This window comes from Corvus kubaryi, unplaced genomic scaffold, assembly GCF_017639235.1.
Source record: "Corvus kubaryi isolate FWS band 111438036 unplaced genomic scaffold, C.kubaryi_AGA036_p1.0 136, whole genome shotgun sequence".
Taxonomy (NCBI): Eukaryota; Metazoa; Chordata; class Aves; order Passeriformes; family Corvidae; genus Corvus; species Corvus kubaryi.
The window spans coordinates 327,879-346,898 of record NW_024580670.1 but is presented as its reverse complement, the minus strand read 5'-3'; positions in this window follow the sequence as shown (position 1 = coordinate 346,898).

Below are 19,020 nucleotides of genomic sequence, written 5' to 3'. Positions count from 1 at the left end.
ACTGATGTCCCCCGCGCCGCCGACTGGGCGGCACCGGGCGGCTCCGGACACGGCATCCCCCCGCCGCGGGAGGGGCTGCTCCGGGCTGTCCCACTCTTCTCCTCCGCCTCCTTCGCGTTTTCGAGCAGGACAGGCCGGGGGGGAAGGGGCGGGGGAAAAAGCACTTTTCCTAGCTGCGGAACAGCACGGCGAGCCGGAACAGCCCCCACGGAGCCCCCTTGCAACCCCCCGCAGCCCACACATCCCCTTCCCCAACAATACCCGCTGTCTCGCTGCCCGGGGACCGGGCGGGGTGCGAGGCGCGGCCCCACCCCTGGAGCAGCTCTGCTCGGACGACTCGTCCGAAGTGGAACGCAGACCGGCCTGCGCGTCTCCTCTGCCCTCCAACGGGCGCCGCTTTAACTGTGGAGGCAAGAAAGACCCAAAAAAGTGATTTCCCAAATTACACACTGGGATGGTGTGGGGGATAGCCCCTGAACCACCGCCCCATCCCGTGGGATCGCTCCACCTGAGCGGGTTCACGCTGCTGCCTTCTTCCCTGTCTGCGGGTGTGTCAACTGACTCCTTGTCGTGAGGGGACACGTCCGAGACTGAGGAGCACTCCTGGGCAAGGCAGTACGGAGAGCCAGGGCCACGCATCCTGCAGCAGATACTTTGTTTGCCCATATAGCTCATGTCCCTGCAGGCTTCATGAAACAGCCCTGAGCAATTACCCAGCCCAGTGCTGGCCTCCTGCCACAGTATCGGGACACAGGGCACCCCCAGAGGTCACCCAGGAGCTTGGCTTCCTGGGCGGCGCACACAGGTCCCCATGCAGGAGGGGACATGGGTGTGCTCCAGCACATGTCAAATACCAGGGTCATAACATACCAGGGTCAGCACTATGTGGATGTTTCAAGCTGAAGCACTGGCAGAGCTAACAGGCAAGAGGAGTGGCTGTGGGATGTGGGCACAGCATCCTTGTCTCCAGCCTGAGTTTCCACCAAGAGCAGAGATCTCACTGGAGCACCGGTGCACTGGAGGAAAGTCAGCACTTGGTCTCGCTGTGCAGTTGCAGCAGTTGTATCAGCATAACTGTGGGGGTTGAGCATGAAGGCATCTCACCATCTGCAAATAGCTAGCAGCATTTAAAACAAGGGTGGGAAATGGAAGCTGGTGTTTGGTCACAACTGCCTGGAAAAGCTGCACAGGCGAGCCCTGGAGAGCTGTCCTCCCTCTCCCTCTCCCCAGGCTGTGCCTTAGTGCCCTGCCCATTCCTGTTGCATGGAACTTTAGTTTTACAAAACATGTTAGTGAAGCTGATGGGGATTCTGCACGACTTCTGTTCTGGAGAGAAAAATCCTCTGTTGTTGTCTAATCTCATTTCTACACCTGCCAATTTTCCTTTTCCCTTCCTGTCCTCCTCACCCTCTTCAGAGCACTAATTAATGCATGACTGCCTTGGCCATGCCATGTCCACTGAAAATCTGCATTGAATTAAATGCTGTGCTTTCTTGCTATCTAACTCATTGTCTTTGCTAATCATATCCTTAATTAAGAATTATTAGCTGTTTTTAAATGTGGGACTCCCAGTTGTTAGTGGATTTTTTTTCTTAAACTACAAGTTAGCAATTTTTAAATGTGATCATGTCTTTAATTGCATAGAAATAAACCCCCATGATCCCAAACCCTTAATCTGCCTATTTGAGGATTTCTTATGGCTGCTTACCCTGATAGCAGAGCATCTTCCATGTGAAATCAGCCTTTTAAGGCATATCAAATTAGGTTCCAGATTACAGTGAATAAAAAAAAATTAGGCCAAAGAACGTTGAAAAAATGTGTGACTTACCCAAAGGTATCCAGTATTGGCTCTGTCAGAAAAAATTCCCCAGGAGCTCTGACTCCTATTGCCTATGCCAAGCACTTGTCTACACGGATACAATTAAAGACAAAATATTTGTGGTATTGAAGGATTATTTGACAAAGATTTTATTGCTATTGTTGTTGTTAGGAAACAATTTTCTGGTAAGATGCTTTGAGGGGACTATTTTCCAGAAATTATTTCCCACCCCTATTATCTGGGCTGTTACAAGCTCCAGTGAGTATTTCAGGATAGTGCTCCTAATGGAGTAGTAGAGGTTTTTAAATATCTCATACACAGATTTCACCATTATTTTTTGTTCAGGAAGAGAAAAAGGTCAAAATTAAACCACAAGCCTCTTGCCATAGAGCATCACCCCCTGACAAAATCCCTTCCCGTTTGACTCCTGTGCAGGTCTGAGGATACCAACGTCTCAGCTGGGGCAGGGGGAGAGGGGCTGTGCACACAGGAACTCAAAACTGCTTTAATTATTGATAAATGTATTTACACAAGAACACTTTCCCTTTAGGAGAAACATGAGTTACTCATGCAAGTACTCAGGTTATACTGACTCAACACTGTCAAACCCCTGGATTTCATGACTTTAATACAGAGAGTATAAACATCTATTTATTTAGCAGGGGTTATCTGTGAGGTACCCATAGAGTGCCCTGTGGATTTGGGAAGTATGTCCACCCTCACAGCCAGAGATGGCCAGGTTTACCCTGGCAGCTCTTGGGCCAGCACCGGCAGCCCATGGCAGGGTGGAGCAGAGGTGCTGTGCACCAGACAGGCGTGCAGGACCACTGGTACCTCAATGCCTGGTGGCAGGGACCCCCAGGGACCTGGGAGAAGAGCAGCGTGCTTCATGTCTTTGTGTCTGACACTGAGTGTATCGGGAAGGCCTGATCGGGTAGCACATGCTGCTGCAGAAAGCAGCTGCCCCTCCTTTGCCCCACGTGGTCCTGCAGAGAAAAACCCAGGGGTCAGTCACTCCAGAAGGCCTACAGAGCACCCTGGCAGAGGAGCTACCACCCCACAGCTGCTGTGGGAGAGCACTGGCAGTGCAATGGATCAGAAGGTGCTTCTGCTCTGATTCAGGCAGCCAGTCCCCCTTTTTCTCATTTCCTTTACTCCTTGCCCCTCAGCGTGCAATTTGGGTCATTTCTATATGATTGCAGAGCAGGTTGGCAGCTGACCACAAGGTGAATTCACAAACACTTACAGGCATGTTTTGAATCTCTTTAGTCGCTTGCTTTCTGTCTCAGAAACCTGTACTGATGGAAAATGGCCACTGGATAACTGTATTGCATCAGAGCAAGGGTCCACTCCCTGTCTTCTCCCCATCCTGTCAGAGGCCACGAGCAGTTATCCAACAGAAGAATGAAACAGGTAGGAGAAAGCGGAACAGTCCCCTTGGTCTCTGCTGTCCCAGCCCAGAGATGGCCAGAACAGGGCTGTCCCTGAAGTAGCATTTCTGAACAAAGAGCCATTCACCAGGGAAACACAAGGCAAGATGAGGAGGAGCCGAGAAGCACTTGGACACGGAGAAATCATTGCCCAAACAAGAGCTGTTCTCTGATCACCACTTTCCAGCTGTGCCTGTTACCCTGCCCTGATACACTCAGCTGTTAGTCTCCCGTATCATCAGGCTTAATACATTGGCTAGTGCTCACTCAGGCACTTCAGGGCACTCAGAAATAACAGTGGGCTTGGAAATAGACCGATTAGCAATCCTCAGTGTATTTTTGGATGAGTGTGGACCGAGACCCTATTTTATTGTTATTAATCTGTATTGCAGGCACTGTTCATGGAGGAGGGGAGACTGTCATTACTGTTTTTACTAATGATTTAGCACACTGGGAGTCTGCTAGGTGCTTAGCAGAAAGACTAAGGCAAGGTCACTTCCCCGGTGTCCTTTAATCTAAACACATGCTCCAGTGTGGTCCCAGGCTCCGCTGCAGGCAGCGGTAACAGGAACCGCAGGGTCACAGCAAGCTCTGCTGCCACCATGCTGCTGGCCCCCAGCCCTGTCTGAGCAAGGATGAGCGGGATTTATGGGGACCTCAGCCACTTTCTGAGTAAAACCAGCCTTTTTTTCCATGAGCCTCTTTGTTTTCAAAGATGAGCCTTTCCCAGTGTAATATAGAGCCTTGCTCTCGTCTGGATGTGTAATGCAGTCATAACCTTGTCTGCAGCATGCAGCCAGCTGACGTGTTCACCATGAGGGATTTGCCTCCAGAGAGGAGCTGTGTAGACAGAGATTGTGAGCACAAAAGGGTTTCTTTCTGGGTTAATGACAGATTCGGTGCTGGTGAAAGTTCACACACACAGTAATGCCAGGACTGGGAGGTTTATCACAAGGCAATAAAGACATGTATCTTTGGTAGCCTGTGCTGGGTTTCACCTGGGCCCTGTGGGTGGAGAGAAGCTCTTTCACCACCTGGGCCCTCACTGGATGCAAGAGCAGCAGGTTTTCCAGTTTTCCCCAGACCTCCTTGGTGACCTGTTGCTTTTATTTTCCCTAGAGGCTTAGGGAGGACTCAGTTATCCCAGCTTCACACTGGTCAGGGCTGGAGATGCAGCTCATGAGTTCAAATGCAGCTCCAGTTCTGATCTATGGGAAGCTCAGCCTGTGCTGAGGTGGTGGCCAGGTGAAGCACAGTCCCTTCCACCCCAGTAACACTGACGGTCTCTCGTCCATACCTATCTCTTGTCAACATGGGCATCACAGGCAGGCGCGGGTGCAGGTGCTCATGGCAGAACAGGGCCCTTCTTCAGCTGGGTCCAGGCAGCACCAGCCTTAGAGGGTTTCTGTGGGTAACAAGGGTTTTCACAGCATTTTGTATGGGCTGGCCAAGCTTGTTAAGCCCCTCAGAGCCGTGGGGCACTGCCCACAGCATTACAGCACAACGGGACTGTCCACGTCCCATCCGTGCCTGCCAGCCATGTAGGATGCAGGACTTGGCTCTCAGCAAAAAAAGCAAATTCAACATAAAGCAGAGCATCCCCTCGTGGGATTCCCAGCAGGGGCCATGCTGATTGCTCAAAACAAAGCTTGGCTGCCTTGGAAGGGAGCCTGACTCCTACCCCAGGGTTCACACAGGGAAGCCCCAGCTGGCCCATACAGCAAAGCCCTGCAGCAACAACCAGCAAGGCTGATACTACCAGCTTTGTTCAAACATGTTCCACCAAAGCCTGGAGGAAGTTTTCCTTATGAAGTCAGGCAGGATTGTGCTGCCTGCTCTGCAATATGCTAACTTCGCCGAGAGCAGTTGCTCAATACGTGTTTAAGTAGACAGGCCACCACTACTCGTTAACCAAAACAAATGGGAAAAGGGGAAAGCTTACAACACAACAATTGCTTTCAATTAGAGGATATCTCTATTGCCAAAATATGTCAGTGGGATTTGACAGACTACATTTTTTAACTGTGTACTACTGAAGAACAGGCTGCACTAAAATGCAACCTAAACTAAACAGGGATTTAATCCCCTTCCCTTCCTTCCCACGGCATAATCATCAGGCTGTAAATATATTATTACAGCCCACAGTACCCTTGTTAATTCCAACCAATTTGACTTACCTCAGTGGCTTCAGTGTTGTTCTCTCCCATGCTCACTGAGCTTATTGAGCCTTCAGTATTGATGCTCATTTTGTGCTTTGAAGTGAAAGGGTTAAATGTGGTTAATTGTAAATTTATTGTTTGTTTTGTATGGCTTAATACAATCCTAAACATTTTGGTTAATATTTCTTGTTGCTTTAAAAGATATACCGTGTTGCACTGAGCTGGCTTGTATGTTTTTGGATGTGTTGTATGCAGAAAATGTGATCTCGTTCTCAACATTTCCCAACAGTGACCCCAACAGTTTTAAAGGCTTCCACATTTCTCAGATACAGGCAACACATTCATTAATCTTAGATAAAAATCAAAAGGCACACACAAACACATACATGTATAAAAAAGACGTGTGCACATACACATTTAAAATGTCAGCAAGCCCTGTGCTGGACTTGGTTGCATTTTGAATTTTGTAGCATAGAAGGAGAGTTCTCAGGTGGTTCCAGTTCACCTTGCAAAGATACTGTCCCTGCACAATCCCCATGTTTCTGTGCACAGATCGGTATTTGTGTTCAAAATAAAAATTTGAATTCATCACAAATTCAAGGATGTGAAATATGTGATGTTACCAGTGTGCTGATGGAAACAGTCACATGAATCTTTATACACTTGAAACCAGTTTGTGATCCAGATAACCCAGTGGAATTGGCACCCCAAGTATTTTACCCACCAGTGAATGTGACCCTGAAACTGAGCAGAAGTAGTGGTAAAGCAAAGGGAGTGAAGCAACCTCAGCTGATACGCCTGAGAAGAGTGGAAAAGGTAATCAAACAACCTAAGGAGTAAAAATGACCTTTCAACACTCTGTTTTAAACACCACACAGTTAGAAACTGGGGTACTTTTAACACTTGAATGCCAGCTCAGCTGTTCCACCTTTCTATCTAAGCAGTCGTCTTTGTGCTATTTCACATCTATGTATCACATTGTACGCAGCTGTGCAGTGTGTTTCAGGAGTTATGGGTGTCTCTGGTGTCCCTTTTCTCAGGCTACCCTGCTCCACGAGGGATAGAAGGACTCATACAAATCTCTCTGCAATCCTACTGAGCTCTATGCAAGTGACGTTGCTTACACAGGGTGCAGAGCGGTATCTCCAGTGGGTTAAATGGCCCATTAGCCCTGCAAAGGCTGGGGAACAGCAGCAACCCTTTGCTTCATGGTGTTTGTTCAGAGAGCAGTAATGAGTTCTAATAAGCAACAAGGACTGACGAGCTGCAAGTGCTGCACTGCCTGGGTGCTGAGCTCCTCTGCCTCTCGGGCTGAGGTATGGATTGGCAGGACTTGTTCCTCCAAGGCTGGAAGGAGGCAAATCCTGTGACACACACCAACAGGTCAGATTTGGGCTCTGTCGGCTTTTGTCTCCTCCAAGACCCAAACCTGGGATTCCCACCTCCTGCAATCACCAGCATAACCTCCAGCCAGTGCAGGACTTGGGTCGGTCCCCCTCTCACTCTGTGGGGTCAGCTCCAGCCCAGGGCTATTTAACTCCCCCCTGGTGAATGCCAGCTGGGGGAGGTGACCCCTGGATCTGTCAAGGGTCACAATGGGAAAACATGCATTTCACTAGGTGCCTTTAGGATGTGCCATGAAATATGGGACCTTTCTCCTCCCTAACAGCAAGTCCTTTCAGGCCAGGCAGCTAAATACCCAAGATTTGTTCCCACACAGAGAGCCACTGGCACACAGGAATCAGCTGAAAGGCTTGGGTCAGTTCCTGGGGAAGAGGTATGAGCAGCACCAAAGCTATCACGGCCAGCAATCATTAGGCTTTCCCCTGCAAGCCATGCAGAGGTGCCCAAGATGGACAGAGCCGCTGAGATTTCTGTAGCCTGGAATCTGACCTCCTAATCTCATCTCCTTCTTGGTGCTCTCTGTCCTCTGGCACAGAGAACAGCTTGTCATGAAAGGAGAGGCTCCCTTAACCTATTTAATGGTACTTTTTACCTTCAGGGTCCTCACATGCACTGGGTTTATCTTTTGATCGATGTTCCTCTTCTAAGTGGTGTCTTTTAAGCCTAGGTTTAAAAAAAACCAGCAAAACTTACTATTGGTTTCAATCAAAACTGTCAATCTGTCACCTTGCTCATTGGAGCCTTGCTTAGCAGTTTTTAGACTTCTTTGTGCAGCACTCACAAAGGAGTCTTGGGGCCAGTCTCCAAGCTCCTGGCACACCTGGAGAGGCTTCTTAGCTCACAAATGGCCCCACTGATTTTATCAAGCTCTTTGCTAAGCAGTTCTGTAACCACCACTGGCAGGGACATGAGCATGGCCCATGGCAAGCAGCATCTTTGTTCTAGCTTGTTCCTGGGACTGAAAAAGGATGTGCATGTGCTTCCCAACAGCTCTGACTGTTCTGGAGCTCTCAGTCAGACACCCATATGGGTCAGGCACCAGTTCTGCTCCGCAAAACTCAAACCACAGTGGCAGGCCCTCTCTCACTTGCAGGAAACTTGCAGAATAAGCACGGTACCTAGAGTGCAGGATCCCACCATGGGGCTGTTCAGATGCAGAAGGCTGAATAAATATTAGTGGTTAAACTAGTAGTTAACCCACCAGTTGAAATAACCAATAAATCCTGTGTTTTTCTCACAGTTGATGCAAATGAGAGTTGATTATAAACATCTCATGCCTAAATTATACCTTAGAGAATCCAAGCGACACAGTTGGCCTTGCCTGAATTATTTCAATGAGAACAAGGCAGACAAATTAGTGTAATTGTCCAACTCCTTTGTCTTGCTGGCTTTTGCCCTGCTAGGAAACTCTTGCAGTTGGATGCTAATGCAGGTTTTGGAATGTAAATGCACCTCTGCTCCAGATCTGGAACTATTAGGAAACCTGTTCTCCTTTCATTCTTTTTAAGATAGAAAGGGGTGGGGTTGTTTAAAAATGGGAAGAGCCTGTTTGTGGTCTTTATTCCAAAGGAATATTACACTCCAGCTCCAGAATGACCATTAAGAAACTGGTAGCCAACACTTTTTTTTGTTATGCTGGGTCTCACACTTAATCAGCTTCAGATCTAACAGCTCTGATCCCATGCAAGAGATGGGGAACAACAGCATGTAATAATATATCAATTTCCATGTGCCACTTTACTTGTCACATGAAACTTTGCATCTGTTTCACCCTACAACCTAATCAGACCAGCTCCTGGCTGGAGCTTTTTTGTTTCAGAATTGGACTAAAAAAGAAAAAAAGCGCCAATGTCTACTTCCTCCCTAAGGGGCCAAGTCTTCCTTCCTTTCATGTGTTCATCCTCCACAGACACAGTCTTGGAGGAAGGGGGGAGGGAAGCATCAGAAAAAGCAGCAGAAGAATGAATGGATTTAGGACATACCAAGTAACTGAGGAAGTTGGTCTCATCACAGTTTGGGCAGCAGTACATCTGTACGGCACGTGGTAAAGGCACTGCACACAGGCAGGTGAGCACACCAGCCTGCACAGAACAGGCTTCAGCACGAGGCACACAGGCAGGCACAGCCAGGTGTGCTGTACTGCTGCAGGACCTGATCCACCCTTCCAGAGGGACCTGGGCACTCACAGGCACCACACACACAGACGCTGGATTTCAGCCTCCCTGTTCACACTGCCAAGAGGTGGGCTCTGCTTGCTCAAACAGCAGGTCTGTGTGTGGTGTGGGAGCCAGAACTTGGAAGAAGCAAAAGTCTTTATGGCAGCTCCACCAGCTCATCCTCACATATGTTGTTTACCAGGATTGCAGCATGCTGCTGTGAGGAGATGCTTGTTGCAAGGCCAGATTAACAATTTTTTGGGCAGAGCTACGGTGTTGACTGGCTGGCCCAGACCAGGAGGAGATGGATTTTGTTTCTCAGCCCTGATGTTGCCAGGTGCCCCCAGAGCCACAAACCAGGCAGGCTGTACAGTGGCCACACAGGTCCCCCGCTCTGGGCACAGCCGGAGAGGAGCAGCAGCCTGCTGAGGGGGAGCGCTGGAAAAAGGCATTTGGATTGTACCTTTGCACTCACTGCCCCTCTCTAGGGAGCAGATGTCTCTCAAGATGTCTAATGATACAACTCTATGGAAGAAAATAAGTAATTCTTTAATTTCAGGAGGTCGTATTGTGAGCTTAAAGCTAAAACAGACAACCAAACACTTTTCTGATTTGAGAAAGGAAGAGATACCAGAGCATTCATTTTCCAGCATCACAATATGGGACCCTTTCCACTTAAGAAAAACAAATCTCTGTCTCCTTATCTTTTCCTTTGCTGCAGATTCATTACTAATGAATTCTTACCAGCTGTAACATTCATCTGCACACTTAAAAATCAACCTTGTAGAAGTCTACTTGCCCAGAGTGAATAATTCTTTGGTGGGTGAATAATTTGTCTCCATGGAGGGACTCATGTTTGGTTTATGCTTTTGCTGCTTAGGATAACATGCAGTGGGAATATACATTTTGTATAATTCTGTACTATACCTAAGTGTTGCGGGAATTCAGTCAGGAGTGGGTGATTTCATTTTTATTGTCCTTAACAGCAACTGAATAAGTAAGTATGAAATAAAGGAAAAATCAAATTATGATCTGAATCTTTGATTTTTCTCAATATTACCCCAATAAAGGATGCAGGAGACAATACGATGGCCAGGATGGGAAATTTCCATGGCAGTTTTTCAGGTGCTTCCTAAAATGTTTTCCGTTAAGTGTCCCTAGAGGTCCAGTATTTGTGTAATTATCTGAAGAAAGAGGTCTTGACTTTTCTTTCCTTCTTTGGTTTTCTTCATCTAATGCCTCCTTAAGGCTCTGCAACCCACATTTTTCTTTACAGAACGAAAGAAACAGCATCCCTTGTTTTCACACTTCAGAGAAGAGACAAAAGAGACCTTTTGGCAAAATGTCAGATTGTGTGACTGATAACACCCCCCATCATTACAGACTATGACTTGTGGCCACGTTAGGCTCAGAAGTGAAAACAAAACACATACATTTTATATTGGCCACTTCACTCCATTCAATTAAATTAGGACTAGTCATTAGCTGGTGGAAAGGGAAAATAATTTCCATCAAGAAACATGAAGGGCTGGGGGATGGGGGGGCGGGGGGCGGGTAGCATCTGACATTCCCTCTCCTTCCTCCCCCACTTTTCCAGCATTTTCCCTCCAGAGATGTTGGTGTGAAACCAGCTCACATGACAAATTAAAGTGATTCATAACCCAGCTGCAGTCCCTGCTGACAAGCCCCATTGCAGAGCAATCATGCAGATTTTATGCACCCAGAGCCCAGGGAAGGGTCTGGGTCATGGCACACACCACACTTCAGAGCAGTCTGACACAACTTGTCTGAAATCATCCACAGCACGTGAAGGCCAAATGGCTGTCACTTGACAGCAGTTAATAATGCAGTTTTAGAAGGGATATTTTCTCTGCTAAATTAAGTTTTCAAGACACCACCCTGCATCTTCAGACCTTATCTTTTTGCCTGGATTTTGGTTTGGTTTTTTTTTTTTGGCTCTCCTGTCAGTCTTTAAACACACAAACAGGGATTACACAGATAAGCCTGCAGTGTGGTTCATTCTAGCAGTGTCTTATCAATCACAGTTAATTAACTGGGGAATCCATAAACTGGACAATTCAGCTGTGATTCTCTTGTCACAACAAAGTTAGAAGCAGCTCAGTGCCCATTTCAGAGGTGCAACTGCAGCCCCAGGTAGACACCATGGCAAGTGGGAGGATGGCGGTGGTGCAGAACAGCAAGTTCCTCCCCATACTGAGTACAGGGGAGAAGCACGGGTGGCCCCCACACTGGCAGAACCCTCACCAGCCCGTGAGGACAACATGCCAGATCCAGGGCCCATCCAGGGGATCCCCTCAGGAGGTCCTTTAACCACCTGCTGCTGAGTAACGGAGACACGGCTGGCCCACGTGGTGACCGGCAGCCACGAGAGCCACAGGATAGAAAGTGCTGTGGCCCGACCCATAGGGAATGCCTGCGGAAAGACTGAAGCCTGGCCCAGACCAGCTAGTTTAAGTTTTATCCAACATGGGATATTGGTGGTTCTCCTAAGACCACGGGAAGGTCTAAAATGTGGGGAACACCTTGTCTGGACCTCAATCATCCACATCATGCCAACTGCATGCTGGTTGCTCTGAGAAGACCCCTCAGAAAGAGATATTTAGAGGTGTTTCCACAGATGCCTCTGATGAGGGTGAAAAGTTGCAGCAAAAATGCAGAGCAGGAAAAGGAGGGATTTCAAAATAATGACCTAGGCTGATTTCAACTCTGAAGTAGACGGAAGGAATGGAGCTGGGATCCGCTCCCATCAGATGGAAATTAATTGGACTATTTCCCGGACAGATTGGCCCCAGCTGGGAAAGAGAAAGAAGGCAAAGAGGAAAGATGGTTCAAGTAGGAAAACAGAAGCTCAGATATACTGGGCATTTTCAAGAAAGTCAGATTAGATATATTATCAAATCAAAAAGCATTAGATTCAGCTGGCAGTATCCTGGGAGCCAAGAGACAAAGCTTGTCAAAGCTGATAGTAATTCAAGGTGGAAAAGCAACCAGGCTTTGTGATTTTTTTTTTTCCTGACCATGACAAAAACTGGTCTGCCCCTCATGGGACAAAGGGGATGCACTGAAGGATGGCAGGTGCTCCAACATCTCTCCCACTTCTCCAAGAGACCTTAGGCAATGCCATCAGAAACCTCAGCATTTCACCTCCCGGTGCCTGGCTGGAGGAGGGCTGGCCTTCCAGGCTGCTTGGCAGGAGTCCCTGAATATTAATTAATGCATTCTTATCCAGGGCTCCAAGCATATATTAGAAACTTACTTGGTGAAAAACTTCAGCCCTTCACAGACCCTCCCCTGAAAGGGCAGGGATGGGTTGTCATGACCTGTATGTTGTGACAGCTACCTGCATGGTCGGAAATTCTCAGGGGTTCCAGATGCTTCCAGCAAAAACAAACCAAACCTGGGCAAGAGCTCACAAGCTGAAAGCCAACAATAAACAAAACAAACCCAATCACTGATTAGTGTTGGCTTGTTCCTCCTCAAGAGGCCATGGGGGGAACCGTGATTAGGGGAGCACCGGCATATCCTGAACCTCAGCCTGCGTCAGTGATCTGATGAGTTACTGAGACTGCTGAAGGAAACAGAGCAAAGTACAGCAGTCTCTGCTTTGCCAGCCTCCAGGATGGGAGTGCATAGAAGGACATCCTTCAGCATTCCCAGCGGCACAGCAGTGGGAAAGGAAATGAGTCAGGGCTGGAGCAGGCTAACAGAGAAGCAAACCCAGCACCCTTAAAAACCATGGTCTGGTCTCAGACAGGAGGGACGGACACAGGCAATGGAAAGAGGAAGCATGGCAAGAAAAGCCAGCCAGTTCCTGCTCCATTCTGCCCCCTCTCCCTGCCCAAATCCTGCACCAGACCTCCCACCTCTGGAAGCAAACGGGGACTCGTACGGTGGGGCCTTGAGTGCTACTGCCAGTGGGGCAGGCAGGGAGTCTTAGGGCCCCCCGGTGGCCACCAGAACTTTCCTGGTGCTCAGTCTATGCCTGCAGCCTGGATGTGGCCGGTGTCACTGGGGGAAGGCACCTGGGGCACCAGCGCTATCCGCCCCACTCCTGCACTGGCTCCCCGAGCTGCTGGTGGCTGATACAGCACTGGGGCCTCAGCGGGGCTGCTCCCTGTCTATGCAGGGGTACCCTGGACTGACCTTGTCCCACCCTGTCCCTGGTCTCAGTGTGGGGAGATGCCTCAGCAAGGGGAAACCCCAGTGTGATGCCTCTGGTCTGAGTGGTGTAGCCAGGAGGATTATCAGTCCTGGCTGGCCTCGGCTGTCTCTGGGCCTGTAACCTTCCTCAGTGCCTTCATCTCAGGGGGAGGCAGTGGTCTACCACCAGCTGAGCCTCACCATCACCCTGACAAGATCTGCAGGGACAGCAGATACCCCATGCACATGCTTCAAGGGGAATCTTAAAAATAGAAGGCAGCAGAGTGTGGACCAGCTCTGCCAGGTGCCACAGTCACAATAAAACCAGCATGAGGTGTGAGCCAAGCCAGTTGGGAGGGGCTTCACCCACCCACAGTCCCCTGGGAAGCTGGTTGGCATGCAAGGGGTCCTTTGGCATCTCGTTACTGAGCTTGGGCTTGGTGCCTGCGTGACTCTGCTCCAATCATCCCAGCGCAGCATCTGGGCAGATCCCTGGGGTGTGGGCACCTGCTGCCTTGCTGCCTGCTGCCACTTTGAGGCAGTGGGCACTGGCGAGCCCTGCACCAGCGCAGGAATTCAGCATCAGGAAAAGAAAATTGAGCATAATTAAATAAAAGCCCTTTGTAACCCAGATAGTAGCAATCCATGTACTCTGCTGCCATTATCACTCCTGCTCGCTGGTATATCCGTGTGTAAAGCACGTTTAGGTAAGCCTAGCAAGGGCAATTTTGTTGACCTACAAACTGTGCCTTACACGTGTTTCTGTAACAGGCATGGAGACCAGGCAAGGCCAGCTTCGCTGCTCCTTTGCACACACTTGGTGCTTATCAGCCGGCAGAGAGAAAAAGCCGAGGCTGTTCCCATGTATCAGCCCTCCGCAGTAGCTGGCTCCAGGCTCCCTGCGAACACCGGCCACACTGCTGCCACACTTTGCATGAGCCGTCTGTGCCCTTGCACACCAGAGCAGCGAAGTCCCAGCCCCAGGCTCAAGGCTCCGCTATGCGGGCAACCTGCTGTGGGGCTGAACTTTCCCCACAGAAGGACCTGAGTTGTTCAGGGTCAGATGGGACACGCCGGCTCACTCACCTTTTAAGTTCCTTGAATTCCCGCACGGGGTTCCACAAGCAGCTCCCACAGCTGCCCATACACCAGAGCAAAACAAAAGATCATCTTGAACAGCAGAACCTCCAACTACCTTCTGCTGATGGGGAGAGGGGGAAGGATTTTAACAGCTCAGTTAAAAGCCCTTTCCCAGCCAGCTCGCTGCATTTCCCAACTCACAGCTGTGCCTGGTCCCCACAGTCCTTGCTCCGCAGCCTCCCTATTTTCATCCGGGGCCACACCTTGCCCCCAGTAATTAACCACAAAGATAACACCTGGAGAAAGGGGCAGCTCTTGGCAGCTTCTCGGAGGGAGATGTAGCACATGGACGACAGGCATTTTGCTAATAGGAGAGAACATCTTCAGGCTGAACCTCCGCAGGTTTATCTTACCCTAGGGGCACAGGCAATTTTTCCTTGCCAGCTCTGCACTACCATGTGCCTGCTGAGCTGGCCTGTCTGCCACCTCCAGCCTCCATCACTCTGCAGTGCTGCTACTGCAGGGCTCCCTCCTTCCCTGGCCTGTGTTAGGAAATGGGGAATTTACCAATGTAGCCATTGTTCCTATGCTCTCTCTGTCCTGTTCTCAAAGAACCTCAAAATCTCATATGATTTTTCAATTTCTTTGTCTCTTAGGAAGCCACCCTGCATCCAAGAAAAGGTTCCTTTCTGTCTGAGCTCTGTAGCTAGGGACACCACTCCGGCAGAGTAGGGCTGAGGCTGGTCCTTGGGGAGCCTTGATCAGCACGGTTTCCCCTTTGTTGCTGGGACAAGCCAGCAAGCACGACAGCACATTGTCTGGGAGCCAGAGAAGACACTAAGCCTCTAGAGCAAGAACTGCCAGCAAAGACACCATAATGGAAATGGAACAGGAGAGGCAGCAGCAGGAAATCAGGCCTGGGCGCCTAGCAGAGCTGCAGTGGATGAAGCAGGGAGGAGCTTGTCAGCAAATCTTTGTAGACTCCAGCCCCACTTTGAGGAGAGGAGAGGAAAGGTCCAGATCAGACAAATGACTGATTTTCACTGTAATCACAGACCCAGCCATGCTTAACAACAGAAGCAGAGCATTCAGCCTTATGTGACTGCTGGTTTGAGAGCCATCAAGCACGTCCCATGAACAATTACCCCTCGGAATGGCTCCCTCCAGAGCAGGGGCAATGAGGCATTGCAGAGCTGCAGCCTGTGTCTGTGTATTCCCCTTCCACGCAGACAACGGAGCTGAGTGCAGGCCTGGCTTCTCCGTGCAGGATCGGAAGGGGGACCGCAAAGCCTGAGCAGGGAGAGGCTCTTCCTCATCTGAGCCAACACGATACAGGACTGGATCCAAGCAGTAAAAAACACTGAGTTACTGCTGTAGTGATGAGGAACCATGGGGGAGAGGTGTCCAGCGCAACAGAGCCAGCGCAGGGACTTCGATGTGCTGCTGCAGCTGCTGCCGGTGGCCCAGAGAGGGAGCGGTCGGGACGTTTGCATGGCCGGGCTGTTTGTACGTCCGGGATGCCCCGGAGCCCGGGGCAGCCTCGGAGAGGTGTTGGCATGACCCAGCAGGTCCGCGTCTCCACGTCCCCTCCCGCTGCACAGCGCTGCTCCGGGATACAGCAGCACCGACCGAGCAGGGCAGGTGGGCGGGCTGAGCTGTGCCAGCCCCCACAGCCGCTCCCGGTGCCCGTCTCCACGGCCTCTGCGCAGCTTCCCTCCACTGCCAGGCGCAGCTCGGGGGTGCGGGGGTGCGGGGGTGCGGCTGCCGAACCGCAGCCCCGCACACGGGGGCACCTCGGGGGTCCCGGCGGCTCCGCCCGCGCTGCCCGGACGTGGCCGCCAGGGGTCGCCTGAGACCGCAGGCGGCGCGCGCGTGCAGTCCCAGGTACCGCCGCCAGGCGGCGCCAGAGCCGAGGGGGTCGCGAGTCCCCTCAGGGCGCGGCGGGACCTGCTCGGGTCACTCGGATCGGAGCCGTCGGAGCCGTCAGGGCCTCTCCGCTAACCCTGAGATTAAAATGGTTCCCATCCGCCGGTACAGATCCCATCCCTGCGACTCCGCAGGAGCAGCGCCCCTGTGTGGTGCAGGCGGTTCCGCTCCCTCCCGGCCGCCCCAGCCCCGGTTCCGGCGGAGAGCACGGGTCTTTCCCGCAGTTCAAAAGGGCAGGTTTAGTCTGCATCCGGCCGCAGGCCGGGAGCTGCCCCCGCCTGAACTGCAGGAGCCGCCGGCACCCCCTGGCCCGGCTCTGTGCACTCGGGGTAGCGAAGACTCGGCCCCTGCTGGGCCAGTCTGACTGCTCCCAGCAACAATCGGCTTTTGCCAGCTGGGAAAGGAATGGACGGGACAGACGGAATGCCAGCTGATACCTACCTGACAGTCTGTTTCCAAAGGTGGAGGGAAATGCCGATGTGCCCTATGGAGGAGGAGAGCTGATCTGAAAGATCTTTCAAAGAAACATTTTTGGAGGAACATACCCCACGTTCCTGAGCAGTGTGGGACAGGACTATTCTACCCGTGCCAAGGATCGTAGCGGCTTCAAGATGTGTGAGACAACGACCAGGAGGGTCGGGGGATGTTGCTTCCTTGAAGATGTTTTCTGCTGAGGAGTGCTCCATCAGTGAAATGTGACCTGCTCCTCATACAACCCCTGTTCTCTTCTCAGGATCCTTTGCCCAGGTAAGCAGGATGTTAATTTGTAAGATACCCCATTTAGTTCTCAGGGTGTGCCTGAGACAAGGATGAGCCATGCTTTCTGGTCACAAGCTCCTTCCCAGAGCAAACCAAGCAGCTGCCTCCCCCTCAGTCCGCTCATCTGTGTCAGCACCATCCCCTCCAGGTACACGTTCAGCAGACCTGAGGAGGAACGGGCATTGGCTTGGCCCAGAGCTCCTGTTCACACACAGGGACTGGGGAAGCACGTGGGTGATGTGCAGATGTGTCAGCAGTGCCAGAATCGGGTGGAATTGAGGAACTGACTGACAAGATAGAGCAATGTGGTGTCACACTCATCTGCTTCTCCATGCTGGCCAGACAGTCCTCCTCCCTACAGATCACAGCTAGGGTTAGGCATAAAGGTGTTCTTCAGACAATGAACTGGAGCCAGGGGTGTCCCCAGGCTGTCACAACGGAGATCTGATAGGTGACCCCAGTCTGAGAATGCTGTTGTGGGTGTAGTGGAGGAAATTTTGAATGCCTTCAGACCTCTTGGTTGCAAGGCAAGGAGAGTATCAGCTGTAAACAGGCAGGGCTACAGGCACAGCTGCACTGGGGAGGAGGGCTGAAAACACATTGCATCTTCCCATCCTGCTCTGGCCTTTCTCCTCAGGCACTCTTACTTATTTTTTCCCCTTTGGCTAGGGTTGGCACAAGGCTGGTACAAAGGCAAAGAACACATATGAGGTGACTCTCATTCCTAATTTCAGGGGGAATCTGGCTAGGGTATGAGCCACTCAGCAGAGCTGGTTTGCCCTGGAATGTTCTATTTCATGCTAACTCAGGCAGCAAAGAACCCTCTGCCCATTTCTAACTCCAGTCAACAAGGGAGGATCCACTAAGGCTGATGAACTACTCATCAACACTTAAAGGAAAAAGCGGATTTGGTGTTTAAGGAACAACTGGAAGACAGGTATTTTGTGGTAGGGAGCTGGCTGTTTGCCCAAATTTCCACTATTAGCACATCAAGGTGGTGTTATTTGGTTGGGGAGAATGACTGCTCCAGTGAGAAACATCAGCCAATTCCCCACCTCCACCACTGCAACCCAGCATGGCTGTACCCTTGCCATACCCCCGTTTGTTCCCCAGGACCTGGGTGGAGCTATCAAACCACTTCCCACAGACTAACCAAGAGATGAGTAACACCACCTAATCCCCTAAATTATCAGATTAAATCTGTTGACATGGGAGTAGGCCAGTGCTTTCACCTTTGGTCATCATGCCCCCCTGTTGGTCCTGAGCCACAGCCAGTACCTCTCAGGTGACCGCCCCAGAAGAATGCAGAACCATTTACCCTCACAACCATGTCCCATCCTGAGCCAGACAGCTCTAGCAAAAGCAGCACCATGCACGCAATTCATCCATAAACTGCTGGAATTTGCATTCTGGTTGTGAGGAGATTATAGGGGAAAAGTCCTGCGAACAGCTGCTTTTGCTTTTTGATCTCTTGCTGGTTTTACAGCACTTGCATCTCTGTGAAAACAGAGAGAAGGACTCAGTACTTTCTCCTTAAAAGTTTTTTCCATTCTTGGTTCTTTGTTCCTGATACCACATGACCAAAACCCAAGAGAACAAGTATCTTCTCCACACCAGTGAAGAATCTAGTCACTTCTAGTTTGTACAAATAATAAAGGATTCAGAAATTCTTCTGTGAAACATGGTAGACAAAATACCCCTGTTTAGAGCAGTGGCTCAACCAACATTTTAGTCTCTTACCTTTCCTCAGGGAGAGGGAACCAGCTTTCTGCTAGGGAGTGCTGTCCTGCCAGCTGCAGCCTTCCTCCTCCAAGCTGAGCCAGGCCTGGGACTGCTCCATCACGAGCTCCCCAGGACACATGGGTGAGGCTACAATCGCACCTGGCTCTAAATATGCAGCTCACACACAGTGGGCCCTGAAATCCCTGAAGGACAAAGTCAACAGAAACAAGGACCCTTCTCATCTGGGGCAGGTCACAAACCAGAGGTGGGAAAATACAGGACCGACTTCTGGTCCTTCCAAGACAGACAGTTCTTGGGTAAGTCATCTCATCTGACTGCACCCACCTGCAAACTGAGTCACAGTGTGGCAGGGAGGGAGGCAGAGACACCGTGATGCATTGAAG